The sequence below is a fragment of the Cydia pomonella genome, chromosome 18, assembly GCF_033807575.1.
Source record: "Cydia pomonella isolate Wapato2018A chromosome 18, ilCydPomo1, whole genome shotgun sequence".
Lineage (NCBI taxonomy): Eukaryota > Metazoa > Arthropoda > Insecta > Lepidoptera > Tortricidae > Cydia > Cydia pomonella.
In genome coordinates, this window is record NC_084720.1 from 18311018 (window position 1) to 18324982 (window position 13965).

At 39.1% G+C, this 13965-nt stretch overlaps 1 long non-coding RNA gene across 1 annotated transcript; it reads left to right on the forward strand.

Moving 5' to 3' along the window:
* Window positions 1–2685: 2685 nt before the first annotated feature.
* LOC133527782 (uncharacterized) lies at window positions 2686–13172 on the forward strand. The gene is made up of 3 exons (XR_009800915.1): window positions 2686–3113; window positions 6798–6848; window positions 13129–13172. It is a non-coding gene; the product is annotated as an uncharacterized LOC133527782 (long non-coding RNA).
* The last annotated feature ends 793 nt before the right edge of the window (window positions 13173–13965 follow it).

Genomic DNA, 13965 nt, shown 5'->3' on the forward strand with positions numbered 1-13965 from the left:
ACTAGCTAAAGCTTGTGACTTTTCTTTCCTTATTTTCTTTCTTTATGCAATAATTTTATTGAATAATTGCATTGCTGTGGCGATTATAACGTGCAATCCTTCACTTTTTACCCGACTGCCAAAGGGAGGAGGGTAATGTTTTTCGAGTGTATGTATGTATGTATGTCTGTTTTTTGTGGCCTCCTGTAGCCTTAACGGCTTGACGGATTTTGATGTATGAGGTATCGTTAGATTCGTCTTGATCACGGGAGTGGAACAAAGGATGTTTTTTTGGGGAAACTAAAAAGATATAAATAATAAAAAAATATTATAAACAAAAAACAAAAAACCCGACTGCACACTGAAAAAGAGGAAAACAAGCCCCACAAGAACATTGTTGTTGATGGTAAGTATCGCAGGCGGGGACCAACAGAGGGTTACTTATAGTACTTATACCAACAACCAAAATGACTATAAGTAACCCTCTGTTGGTCCCCGCCTGCGATACTTACCATCAACAACAATATTCTTGTGGGGCTTGTTTTCCTCTTTTATTATATAATATTTTTTTCTCAAAGAGATTGACAGTGATATGAATAGTAAACCTGACATCATAACGATATTTGAATCGTATTAGTTAGCTGTCATTGGCGCATTCATTTTACTCGGACTTTGTCCGTACGTGTATTAGTGCGAGCGAGACGATACGATACGATATGATTCCAATATTGTTTTGACGTCAGGTGCAAGTTCGAATTGACCTGTGCGTCATGCCGCAACAGCAATGCTGCTGCAACACAATTAAAGTGTAACCGTAAGCATTCCAGGAATTGAGTAATATCTATTCTAAAATTAATTCTAAAATACACATTGAATCTGTTGAGTTTACGTTGTTTCAAATCTGTTTATGCTGCAAGTTACGAATATGCTCGATTATTTATGCTCGCGCAGGATCCAGGAGTTATTTATTATTTGGTAGATTCGGATTTGCATTTGGATATTTATAGCTTTCATAACGCTTTGGGCGATTTCGGGAGGAATGGTGTTGAATAATATTCTGTGATATAATATGTACATATGTATTACAAAGTTTTAAGGCTAGCGTCCACTAGGCTCGCCGAGCCGAATCAATAATTCGCCTTCTATACATTTGTGATGTTGGGCATTGAATCAAACAACTAGGTTCGAGGTGAAACGTATAATGGCTTAAATAACACGTACATGCACTTTTATATGTAAAGGCTATGCTTGTGTGTGGGTGTAGAACACACTACACAGTCATTTACTATGAAACTGCGTCTATTGACGAAGAGCCGCAGCGCGTCGAATTGAATTTACCATTCATAGTAAATGTCTTCTTCTTCTTCTTAGCTCTTTTCAATCTTTGAGATGTAGGCCTCCTTAAATGTTTGCCGTTCTGGTCTGTTTTACGTACTATGTACCCATTTCGATCCAGCTGTTCTCTTGATATCGTCATACCAACGCATTTTTGGCTTCCCTGCGGGGCGCGACTCTTCCCAAGGTCTCCACACTACCAGCCTCATGCACCATGAGCCGTGTTTTCGGGCCACAGTAAATACCGTGCGGCATAGTAAATTTATGGAAGGCGAATTATTACAATTCGATTCGCCTCGGCGAGCCTAGTAGATGCCAGCCTTTAAGCTGACGTTTGGAAGTCAACTGCATTGCAGTTGCGTTCTCGTTGTTTGTCCAAACAGTAACACTCTTAACTGTCTATCGGTGGACCTTATGCCTTATGTAATAAGGTCTACGGATGGACAGTTAACAGTGTGGCCGATGGTCCCTATCTGATAATTTTCTGGATAAAATAAGTGACGGAATGAACGTCAAAATCAAAAATAAATAAAAAAATCGCGGCTGTAATGTTCGGCAAACATCACTGACAGCTAGGCTCGGAACCGGTTTGTAAAATACCGGTTTATTTCGGTTTTCCTCCGAACTTTTTTAAGAACGCGAACGTTTTAAAACGTTTTAGTTTTTTTTGCTTTCCGAGCGATTATCTCCCAATATATTTACGTTGTCAAAAAATGTTTGTTGAAGACCCCTATTAGTTTTAAAAGACCTTTCCAACGATACCCTACACTGTAGGGTTGAAGCAAAAAAAATTTCACCCCCACTTCACGAGTAGGGGGAGGCACCCTAAAAAAATATTTTTTTGATTTTATTGTACGACTTTGTCGGATTTATTGATTTATATATGCATGCCAAATTTCAGCTTTCTAGGACTAACGACCACGGAGCAAAGCCTCGGACATACAGACAGACGAACATGGCGAAACTATAAGGGTTCCTAGTTGACTACGGAACCCTAAAAAGGTAGGTACATTGTCTCTGACCTTACCTTACGCATACGGCAGTGAGGCACTTACGATAACTAGGCATATATTACGTCGTATTTGCATACAACATGCGTCGGTATGTCGTGCAAATGTTCTTCCGGATTTTTTTGTTGTTGTACTGCTTGCCAAGAAGCTTTATATACTGTAGAATACAAATACAAGATACAGTTTATTGCATACCTTAATACAAGAAAATAATAAATATCATTTTTGAAGATCTATCCATAGATACCCCACACGTGGGTTTGATGATTTTTTTTTAAATTTTATGACGTATTAAAAAAAAACTACTTACTAGATCTCGTTCAAACCAATTTTCGGTGGAAGTTTGCATGACAATGTATATCATATATTTTTTTAGGTTTTTCATTCTGTTATTTTACAAGTTAGTAAGGCGTACATAGGCTACGGACACTGCTTACCATCAGGCGGGCCGTATGCTTGATTGCCACCGACGTAGTATAAAAAAAAAAAGTAGGTACCTACGTAGCGGTGGGGACGTCAAGTGAGCTACGCGCGCACATCCCGACTAAGCTCTGCCCGAGAGTGCCCGAGAACGCCTGTCAATGTAACGTCTGTGTGCGTAAATGTCACGTCTTTGTGCGTGCGGCGAAAATGGCACTTTGTACTGAGCGGACTCTCTGCTCGGGCTCACGCCGCCGCTGTTTACTGTGTGGTACCGAGTAATAGCATTTGTTCACTTCGCAAGTTGTCCAACATTACCTGAGCAATGCACCCGCATGGCATTGAGCGTCGGCGCTTCCCATAACAAGCGTAAGTAATAATTGTCTCTGTCGGTCTTGAACTTGGAAACGACATAAAATAATTAACATAAACAATAATTGAAAGGGGGAAAATCAGCAAGTACCTAAGTGATCATTTATGTTCGTCCGTCGTCATTGAACTTGGAAACTAATTGAGGATAGCATTTACACTTTGTATGTTTGATAACCATGCATTTTCAAAAATGATAAATTCATTACAAAAATTTATCATAATAACTCATATGCGATTTAAGATGGATACATGTAAATTTTGAGTGGAAATATCGGGCGCTGGTTTTAATTTTTTTATTTTAGTTTTTTATGCTTACGACAGCCAACATGGCAATGAACAATGGCACTCGTAGTTCCATTCAGCCAAATAATTTTTCTTCTTCCTCGCGTTGTCCCGGCATTTGGCCACGGCTCATGGGAGCCTGGGGTCCGCTTGGCAACTAATCCCGAGAATTGGCGTAGGCACTAGTTTTTACGAAAGCGACTGCAATCTGAGCTTCCAACCCAGAGGGTAAACTAGGCCTTATTGGGATAAGTCCGGTTTCCTCACAATGTTTTCCTTCACCGAAATGCGACTGGTAAATATCAAATGATATTTCGTAGGTACATAAGTTCCGAAAAACTCATTGGTACGAGCCGGGGTTTGAACCCGCGACCTCCGTCCGGATTGCAAGTCGCACGCCCTTACCGCTAGGCCACCAGCGCTAATTCAGCAAAATAATAAAAAAAAAATAGTGAAATATCGTATTATTTGGTATGTTCTTTTATAATAACAAAATAAAATATTTACTTTATATCGTGTAATAATATTTTTTGTACGTATTAAATGATTAATGGTGAAATAAAATAAAAAAAGTGGCTGTGACATAATCGGACAGACAGACGGACATGACGAATCTATAAGGGTTCCGTTTTTCGCCATTTGGCTACGGAACCCTAATATACATATTTTGAATATCCAAACTCTTTGGTGTAGACGCATGAATTACGGTCTATGAGGTCGTCTATGCTGCTCAAAGAAATGTCATGGAGTGATGACGTCACGGTTTGGCTCGCTTCTGATTGGTTGGATTTTATATTATTGAAAAAGTTCCCTGGACCTGCTCTGCCCTGATGTGAACGCAGCCCGATGGGTGAAGAAACTAGATCTTAAATTATAGTACCTACTCAAAAAGCAATTAATTAACTATTACACTTCAACCAATATTATATAAGCGACCAATTTGAAGCCATACGATTAAATTAAAAAATTATTGAAAATATTAATAATCCTAAGGTTTATACTGAAATAGCGCCATTTTTTTAATCAAATTATTTCTTTGAAACCATTATTTCCATGATTATTTTAATGTCATCATGCATTCATGAATTGGGTAGTCCACACACTAATATTAACCTGATACCGTCCAAAACTGGGTCCTAGATGTATAATATTCAACTACAGAATACCTACTACTTAGAGTATATTAGGAACATGACACTATTTATCTAAAACCTAACGTTTTCCCACCGCTATCACCCACACCCACAACCTTGTCGCAGTAACTAAGTACACGCAGAACCATATGAATCCACCAACTGAGTTACAACGACAAGGTTGTACGCGATATCGCGAACGCGCCTATTTCCTTTCCTTTTATAGGTGTTTCCTTTCAAACATCCGAATAAGGCGTTAGTGTGTTTTGGACTATTTTTGCTGGTTTCGTTTTGCTTTTACTTATTTTTCTATTAAATATAAGTATTTTCAGGATAAATGTAATGTAAGACTCAGTTAATCTATCGTGACTATACACCGTGTTTTTTTTGATTTGCGTTAATTTCGAGGGTGCATTCCTGAGCTTAAATTAAGTAACTTTCTCAAAGATACCGATATTCTAACTAACTCCATTTCGGAGATAATCAATCATAAATTTTTATATTATAAGGCCCTTACGAGCGTGTACACTTGCTTTAGGACCTGTTTACTTATTAGTTAGTGTTTAGTGCGAGTTCATACATTTGCTACTAAACGTACGTACTATCTCGGACGATCGATGTTAGAAATGACATTGATATGTCACAGTTTTCAATTGTTTGGTTGAGTTAAATGTAATGCCTGTGTTACAACAACGCTATATGCAACATTTAGTTACTTTTTATAAAAATAAAAATAGTAAAAAAAAAAACAAAAAAAATATTTTTTTTTTTTAAATTAACTATGCCATTTAGTTTCCTTAAACGTACTTACCGAAACCCCGGAGTTAACGCAATTCAATAAAAACACGGTGTATACATGAAACAAGAACGCAAGCTCAACGTTTTCCACATGCGCCGCCTGAGGACTATACTTGGAGTTACTTGGCAAGATAAAATTAGTAATGAGGTAGTACTCTCAAGAACGCATAGCTGTAGCTTAACTGCTATGTTAAAGCAGAGAAGGCTTCGCTGGCTCGGTCATGTAGTCCATGTTCGAATTGGTCTGTCGAAAGCCTTAGTTTTTCCAACATAAAAGCATTACTGTTTTCCAGAGAATTTCTGCAATTGACCAGCGAATTGGGTGTGAATATTTAATGGTCGAAGCGGCCGGTCGCTGTCTTTTGATGATGGTAACGACTTAATGCCACTTAGGAGTGTGGCCCAAGGTACAAACATTACAAAATTATATTTATTATCATACTTAAGAGTCGCCTTTTTCTAGTCTGAATAGCGCTGGTGGCCAAGCGGAGCGTGTAACTTGTAATCCGTAGGTCACGGGTTGAAACCCCGGCTGGTACCAATGAGTTTTTCGGAACTTACGTACGAAATATCATTTGGTATTTACCAGTCGCTTCTCGGTGAAGAAAAACATGGTGAGGACACCGGACTAATCCCAATAAGGCCTAGCCCTCTAGGTTGGGAGATCAGATGGCCGTCGCTTTCGTGAAAACTTGTGCCTACGCCAATTTTAGAGCCTTTCGAAAGAGCTCGGTCCAATTGGCAACGTTTAGGCACGTTCGGTATACCTAAACAGGGGTTTTCTTATACAGAGAAACTTCTGTACGTAGTACAATTATTTTATTCTGTGACTTAAGAAACAATCATCTTCTATACTTTAGAACTGTCACTTCTTTTCTAGTTTTTGTTAGATTTTATTTCTGTAGTTAAAACAAGCGGTGGAGGCCGACTGGCGTCCAACTTTTAATCCGCTAGTCGTGGGTTCAAATTCGGGCTGTTTTTTGGTACTTATTTATGGAGTAAGTGCCTTACCACTATAACTTTTCGGTGAAGGAAAACGTCGTGAGGAAACCAGCATACATCCACGAAGAAATTCAAAGGGTGGATATATAGACCCCAAACCTCATTGGGCCAACGTGGAGAGTTTAGTACAAGCCCTATCGTCCATGAGAGGAGGCTTATGCTCAGCATGAGGACATATATAGTCTGATTTACATTTGAACCATACGTATTAATAAAATAATAACCGGGACTATCGCAATCGCAACCAGTAAAACCTGCATCGAAACGACGGAAATAAAGGTAAAAAATAAATTCACGGTAGAACTTAATCTTTATTGCACAATACATGAAGGTACAAATGGTGGAATTAATGCCTTAAGGCATTATCTACCAGTCAACCAATGGCTAATGTTTTAATACGTGTCAAAACGCGTAAGTTTTATTGATTTATACTTACCTATTTCTAAATACTTGTTTTCGCCCATAGCTTGCACCACGCCAGCGGTACGGAACTCTTAATGAGCAGAATTTCCTCCAGGTATGTAGGACACGCTTATTTATTTATAAATTGTCTTTGTCCTGATGATTAAAGGCTGCTTCAGTATCAATGGGAATTTTCCTTAGTTATCATGCTAACTGAGCGGGACAGCGCTATACGGGTGTATAGCGATGTCCTGTTCGCACACCTAGCTGATCCGCATTCAATGTGAAGACTTACGTTTAATTCAGGGGTCGGCAAACCATGGCTCGTAAGCCTCATGCGGCTTTTCCCAGATACAATTGCGAAGATATAAGTTATTAGACATAAATGAATGTCGTACGGGCCGAAAAAACTACCAAGGCATCCAGTGCCCTGGGCTGCACTGCCCACTGGATACTGGAGGCCTTGGTCATTTGTTCCTTTGTATATTACGGCAAGACCGCTAAGCTTAAGTCGGTGGGAAGCATGCACCCGGAAAGGTGGGCCAAAATGGTTACTGAGCGGGACCCACGGAACACCATAGATGGTGCAGGCCGGGGTGCAGGACCCCCCGCGGGTTGCCCACCTTGTCGTGGTGGAGGGGCTTAGTAGCCGTGGCTTGGTCACCCACGGTGAAGCGAAGAGGCAACCAGGGCCGGCCTGTTTGAGGTGCGGGCTGGCCCGAGGAGGACGCTCCAAGTGGGCTTGGTGAGCCCGCTTGTGACGCGTTGGAGGTGGACCGTCGAGGAAGAGGAGTGTCGGTATTGCGGTGAGCCGTTCTCCCTATCCTCGACGGCCGAGGTGGGATCGCAGGGGAAGAGGCGTGATGGTATCACGATGCGCCACTCTCCCTATCCCCTGCGACCTTGGCGGGGCCGTTCCGCAGTAGCGGCGTTGGTGGGGCTGCAGAGGAAGAGGAGTGTCGGTATTACGGTGTGCCGTTCTCCCTGTCCTCTGCAGCCGAGTTGTGGTTTGCGGCAGAACCATGGACCTCATCTGCCACCGGGCGCTGGGAGTTTTCTGGCGCCCGTGGCCTCCTTGTGGCGGGCTCGGGGGGGTCCGCTACACTGCAGGACGGAGGCCGAGGAGGAAGGCGCGTCGAACCATCTGGCGCGCCTAGCGTGAAGGGCCTTCGGGCAGTTGCGAGGGAGCCGCTCGCGGGCAGCTGCCGCCGGTGGGGTCGCGGATGAGTGCACAAGCGTTCCCGTAACCCCACCAATAAGGCGGCGAGGTGGCATATATGGTTTTTAGTGGGTATACCGTCGGCCTCATTAGCCTGGACGGGAGTCCCACATAACCACTCGGGTCGCCCCCCGCACCCGGGTGGTATGCGGAATGCATTTTCCCCCCTGAAAAAAAAAAAAAAAAAAAAAAGGCCGGGGTGCAGGAGACCGAAAAGGAGATGGCGGGACGACTTGGACGCATTCTATCCAAAATGGTGGGAAAATGTCAATAACAGGGTCCTCTGCCCAGCAGTGGGACACTAAAGTGGGCTAAAAGTAGAACTTTTAATTCAATTTGCAATTTTTTTCCACTTGCAATGAAACATTTGCACACTAATGAAAATATTTTCATATAAACAAATTTAGGCAATTTGTTTCCCAGTAATCTATAGACTATTGAAAACAACAGCTTTTTGAGGTACATGTTATTACTAAGTTTTGTTGTTAACGTCCTTTTCTAAAAAGTTTGCCGACCTCTGGTCTACTACCCAATCTAAATACTTCCACTATAAATTGAGCCTACAATTCATATTAACAATGGGTATAGGAAGGTCAGATTATTTTGGTTTATAATTGGGAATAAGTTCCCTAATCGCAACTAAGTTGCGTATTGATTTCTCCATTACGTATAAAATATTCTCTAAATGGGACTTAGATTGACTCTTTCTAGTTAATTTATTATGCCATAATACTACTAATTGCCAGTGCATAGATACTCTAATGGCTTGAATTTAATGCTGGACTTATGTCGTTCTGGTTTTTATTTCTATGTAATTGTTAATGTCTTATACACCTGTTTGGATCGATTTTGATTAAATATTTGCTTATATAAATTTTACAGTAGAAGTGACAAGGATTATTTTGCTGTACGTAGTTTGCTTGCATAATTAAAACTTGTATCTTAAAAGTATATTACAGTACCTACATATGTTGTTACTTTACCGTCCTAGTGCGGTAACTAGTACTATACGTGCGTATGTCGAAAATTTAATCAGCCATATGTACCTATTGTATTGTATACGGGCGATTTTCCGCAACTCGACGACTTGCGCCTATTTTGCGTGATACGAGTATGTTGGGGGTGGGCTAGTCCTGCCAGCCCAGCTCCTCGAGGAATCCTATCAAACCTTTAATGTTGAGTAGGACCTCGGGGAGGTCTCTTTCATTTCAGGAATCATATGTACCTATTATAAAACGTACAATACACGTGCGCAAAGGTTTTTCCTACTTTTAGCACTTGTATCATAATGTACCATATTTTTAATGCTTAATAACTCTCTAGAAGTGTAAGTATAGTAAAATCAGTCAGTCACAAAATTGCCGTATTTTAAACGTTAATTTATCAATAACAGTTTGAGCTAAGTTTACGAAATTTTGTATTCTAGACAAGTTCAGGGGCTTGAATAAATGTGTTAAATTTCATATGTGCAGGTTAAATAGGTTTCAAGTTGTGAAGGGGTCAAAAGTAGCTCGAAATGGTTCGTGTAATATTACACACGGTTGCGTCGCCAGTTCCTTTTTCTTTGAACTTGGCTGGAAGATGCCCTTGTGGTCTTTTCGCTAAATAAACGTTTTGAATTATTTTTTTACCTACCTTTCAATAAAGAAAAAAACAATCATATCGTCCCTGTTGTTTTCAAGAAATCGGGATATTATAATTTAAAAAAGATTCCGAAGAATTGACAATCTTTAAAGCGTTTTTTTTTCGACGAGGATTTTTTACATTCCTTGCGAAATCATTTATATATACATATCTATCAGTAATTTAATATTAACAAAATGAAAAAGTAATAATGTTACTGCATCGAAATAATATTATTATTCGTAGGTAGTAAGTAATTTAGATTGGTCTATCATTATAATTGTGTTGTATTGTAACCGGCTCTTGCTACTGGTGGATGGCATTATTTATTATTTCATGTAACCATTTGCTTGCATTTGGTTCATTGGTTTTAATTATAGGTTGGGGCACATCGACCGAGCACACTGCCTTACACATAATAGTACATTACGATACAAGTGCGAAAAATAGGAAATTCGAAACGAGTGGCGATAAATTAAAACACGACCGAAGGGAGTGTTTTGTATCGACACGAGTTGCGAATTACCTATTCGCACATGTATCGTACAAAGTTTTACAGTACATATGGCAATTTTAATGTTCGGCACAGTAACGCAATATGCTAATTTTCGCACTAGTGCGATAAAGTAGCACTATATGTATTGTAAATATACTTGTTGTAGCATTCTGTCTTGTTACAAATAAGTTTTCGATTTAAATTTAAAGGAAAGTTTTCATAAGTATCTAATCTCTGGAAAAAAGAAAAAAATACACTTATTAAAATGAGTCATCTTTTTTGACCCAGCATAATACAAAACAATAAGAGCATAAAATTTAATATAAAAAAATATCATCACAGCTAAATGAACAAAAACTTTATTGGTCTATTGACCATAGAAATGTTTATGCACATTTAACTAGTAAAATTAAGTGTTTAGAATACAATATTAACTTTTCTTAAATCTTAAGTAAGTAAAATGCTTGCCAGTTTCTTAAAACTCTGAGCTGTTAAGTTTTTTTTTCATTTCTCATGCTCTGAAAGTGGGTCGTTGTTGTTCTAAAAAGTGTGCAAAAAATTATCCATTTCTGCTCTAGAGCACTGCACTTTCTAAAAACGCTTTTTTATCTTTTTTACGATAAGCAATAAAAAATGATTTTAAATGGATTTGTTGTACTATTTTATTTAAATTAAATCACCTTTCCATAAAGAACCATATTTTTACCTAAATGTTTAATTGAAAACACCCTTAACAAATACTACTGAAGTTTATACTTAGCCGTGTTTTTTAAATTCACATGTATTTTACTTTCCTCGTATTCGAAATGAAAAGTACAGTGTTCAACTCGTGTGGCACCATTTCAGTATCGGATTATTGGCGCTCTCACTGCGTCCGAGCGCCAAAGTACCTCGACAGAAATGAGTGGCTTTCATCCCTTGATTAACAATATATTATTATTGATTAGTGTAAGACAGTATACACCAAAGTAACATCTTAATAATCCCAATGGCCACCCGATATCGAAACTAAACAGCAGTTCAGAAAGACACGACACTTCAGAATTCAGACGGACGCTTAAAAATTTAAACGCAAATTTGTGACTTGCGTCGAATGAAGGTATGGTTTACTATACATAACTGATGCATTATCTAGAATACGAAAATAGATGGGACACTCGTTATTAGATAGATGATTTATACCCCTAAGTTGTCAACATTTTGCCTAGTTGATAATTTTGCCTTAAATTTTTATTAGTCATCTTATTTTGCATTTTTTCGAACGATGTTTTTTGCTACAACACAACCGAGGTTTGAACCCACGATCGATTTTAGACCATTATAGTTCGTGTCATTCACGATGATGCGCAGATTTGTCAAATATAACCTTTAATAACATGACATTACGAGTCAAGGCAGGCGTCGTCGTGAATGACACGATCTATACACAAACATGAAAAAAAAAAACACTTTTAATACCAGTAACTTTTGGCGGGAGGTGACGGGATAGCTAAGCGTGAAGAATTTTGTACATTACCTCTATTGTCTCTCTGTTTCTGTCTCTATTGCACGTGAGTAATTCTATTGGTGTCCCGGGTATGATGCCGGCGGACAATGCCACTGTAAGAGCGGGACAGTAGTATAATTATGCGCGTGCGATTGAGATAGAAATATGCGGGTCAATGTGCGAAATTATTGGTGCTTAGCGTCTTTACTATATCTTAAAATTTGGTGCAACTGCATACCCTACCTTTTTGGTAAAAAGGGCAAGTTTTTTTTACATAAGAAATGCTGGGTTTTCAGCAACTTGACAATCGTTTTGTTTTGGTCGCTTACTGTAAAATGACATGTATAAAAAAATAATTTGGACATTATGAAAAAGGTAATTTAATCAGTACCCCTAGTGTAAATTTTATCGATATCATAACGTGACGAACGCGTTTGCGTTAAGTCTCATTTTGTATAGGATTTTGAGTTTCCAAAACGTCCCGCTTGGCGCGCTCTTTCTAAATCCAATACAAAATGAGACTAAACGCAAACGTGTACGTCACATTTCAAAATCGAATTTATTTACACTAGGGGTACTGTATGTCTGTGTGTGTTTGTATGACGGATTTGACGTGTTAATTCTTATTAGGTTTGTAATTTGTAACCTATTTTGTGAACTATATTTTTCATTCCCAAAAATTGGTGTATTCCCATGTGTGCCCGCCCCACGTGACCACCTTACAAGAGGCGGGCACAGATGGGAATACACCCATAAACTGTACTTGTTTAGTTCTATAATATGCTGGAATAAGTATCAATTCGGCCCCTGCATGCTCCTTTTTCTTGGTCGTCCCCTCCCTCTCCTTCCATTTATTTTCCTTTCTATATTTTTTCTGATGAAGTGGTCGTGTCGTAGCAGGTGGCCGATCATTTTTCCTCTTCTATTTCTAATAATGCTCATTAAGTTTCTCTTTTCCTTCACTCTTTTTAGGACGGCTTCATGGTTACTCTACAGTACACACAGCACAGTGGGCTACAGTATGGGGTTCTTCAATAAAGGAGTGTACAGGTTTTTTAAGGGTCGGCAACGTGCATGCAATATCTCTGGTGTTACAAGCATCCGTAGGCTACGGTGACTGCTTACCATCAGGCGGGCCGTATGCTTGTTTGCAGGCGGTATATATATATAAAAAAAAAAAAGTTGTTGCCATCTGCAACAATTATTCTTTACCGCTCGGCGAGGGAAAATGCACACTTGATAGCATACCCATTGCAATTATCGGCGAAATAGGCGGCTACCAGTTAGGATACATTAGAAAACCTACTTACTACAACCCTAGTTCACCTAGATTTGAACCTTAAGTGTAAGTCTATAAAGAAATTACAAATGCTTGATGTCAAAGATATTGAACGTTTTTTGCTTGCGGCGGGTTGCTAAGCAAAAGTCTTGTGAATATTTTAATTGTTCGATTGGTGAGTTAAATGATAGATAGAGGTATTTTGACATTTGGAGCAGTATTTTTTTTTATTATTGCCACTGTTATTGATGGTTATTGATTTTATTGATACATATTTTTATTGTCGTGGCAGAGACAGACCGAGAAAGAGATGGCGGGACGACTTGGATGCGTTGCAACGGGAGTGGCGGGATTTCAGCACAGGGAGGATTGGAAGAGGTGAGGGGAGGTCTTTGCCCAGCAGTGGGACACACGAATAAGCTAATTTTCTAATTCATCAGGTGATCCGTCTGCTCGTTTGCCTCCTCTACCATAAAAAAAAGAATAAAAATCTAATACAATTAAAAATATATTGACAAATTAAATTATATAAATTATACAGCCGCGCGCTCGAACGCAACTCCTTCGCCAGGCCCCCTTTACGCGCGCAATTCGGACACTTAATCGAGTAGCGATCGAGTTAGATTTCTTTCTTTGTTCTTTGAGCGAATTGACAAGGGCCACGCTATATGTATTGTGTTACTGTAGTTTGTAATAATCTATTTACTATATACCTATGTAATTCTTTTCTTTTGTGTGTCAAATTCCATACTGTCGAATTAGGATAGCCTGTAACGATGGTTGTGTGTATGTAATAAATAAATAAAAAATGTAAATTAAATATAGTGTGTTTCGCATTCAATTTATAATACCTGATAGAGAAGAAATTCAAAAGCTTCAAGACCATAAAGTCAATCCACAACAAAACTAAGGTATGGCCTCGACAATTAAATTTCGTAATTAGTTGGAACGTACAAACTCTATTTAAGAAAACCCTTCACCCAATTTAAGGAACGCAACTATAAATACACTTGGAAACCATCGCGGCCAAGGAGGGAATAAAAATAATTCTGATAATGAAAAGCTTTATTTTTATATAATTCTGTGGGCCAGATGACGAAGAAAATGTCAAGCGATTTAGTGTTTATGC